Raw genomic sequence first — 1,677 nt, forward strand, 5'->3', positions numbered from 1 at the left:
TGAATTAGAATAAATTAATATTTCTGTATGTGGGCAAAATAATAATATGATTCTTAGTCCACGTAATATTTAGGCTCCATGCATGTAAATATATCTTTTATTTAAAAATGAACACATTGTCTTTTTTCACCATTAGTCGCTTTGAAACCATTTAAGCCCACTACACTCCATTTAAGATGACCTTAGAGTGTTTTAATGAGGAGTTCCTTCAAGTACAAACTTGCATCAGTTTTCACTGTACTGGCTGCAAGTAAGAAATTATGATATGCAAAATAAATGCTGTTTGATGGAATAAATGAATGACAAATATGAAGTTACGATGTGATCATAAAATGGCTTAGGCTAATGTGTCCATGTGTTCTTACAATCCTGGCAGGTCATGTGTGACTGGGGTTGGAGCTTTACTGAAACAGATGTTTTACATCTTGTTCTGGATTATAATCTGGCTAGTGGAATTGAGAGCCCTTTCCCCAATGGGAGAAAATGATTTTATTGTTTTATGTGAGATCATCCTGAGCAGACCATTCACAAATCAGAACAGTTTCCTGTGGCTACAGTGAGGACCTCAGCTGATACTGGAATATTCACCCACTGCTTTGATATGCTTATCTCACAGATTTCACAACAAAACCCCAGAATATCTACAATGTAGATGAGACAGGATTTGTCACTGTTCCATGACAAATCCTGTAAGATTATGTAGCAGACTACAGGTGGAATTGGGAGGGAACAGATAACCGTCCACATCACTGGGAATGTTGTTGGGCAGATTCATCATCTACAAAGGGAAACGGTTGTACGATTCTTGGTGTCAAGGAGGTCCAGACCGCAACCCCATTTTTGTGACAGAACATGGACGGTTGGACAAATATCTTCCTTAAACTATTCACTCAGATCTCAGACTGAACATTTCTCAGGGTTTTAATATTTGATGGTTAAACCTCGCATGTGACTCTGGGACTGGGGGACTAGGGGGCTTCTTAACATTTTTTCTACTCCTGAACCTCTTACTGAATAAATGTTGAGCTGTTAATCCTTCCAAAACTATACATTTTTAATATTTTGTCAATAAATCATGACATGATCTTACTTGGAACTTAAATGGACTTAAATGATGCAACTGTACCTATTAAGATGATGCCAGACTTTGCACCTATTTAAGAAAATATCTTTATTTACATTATAAAACAGACATGAACTAATAAGCACATTTTGAAATGAGAAGTTAGACATTCATATTATAAATCAATTAAATATCTATGAAAAATGCCTGGAAAATTATTTTGGCAGGCTTATTGCATGCAGTAAAGGAGTAAAGTTATGTTAATATGGAAAGGACATGAAATTCTATACCATACAGCTATTTTTGAAAGAAAGACTTAATTCCTTTAAATCCTTTCCATACAATCCTAATTCGAAATCTCTTCTTCTCACATGTTCTTGCTTCCGAGGCTCCATTCGCTTCTTTCGATGTCTGCTCTATGTCTTTTTGATGACGTTTCAGTTTCTTCTTCTCATGTGTCTTTTTCTCCTTGAACTGTTTCTCCTGTGCATTTGGTGCTGGCCTCACATCTGAGTGAGGCAGTAGTGGACGGCAAGGCCTGTAGGGTCTGGATGATGGGGCTTCTTGGAACCAGTGGGGCTCACCAGGTGCAAATCTGGTAGGCTGTCTGAGGG

The sequence above is a fragment of the Electrophorus electricus genome, unplaced genomic scaffold, assembly GCF_041902795.1.
Source record: "Electrophorus electricus isolate QZ-2024a unplaced genomic scaffold, ASM4190279v1 Scaffold48, whole genome shotgun sequence".
Lineage (NCBI taxonomy): Eukaryota > Metazoa > Chordata > Actinopteri > Gymnotiformes > Gymnotidae > Electrophorus > Electrophorus electricus.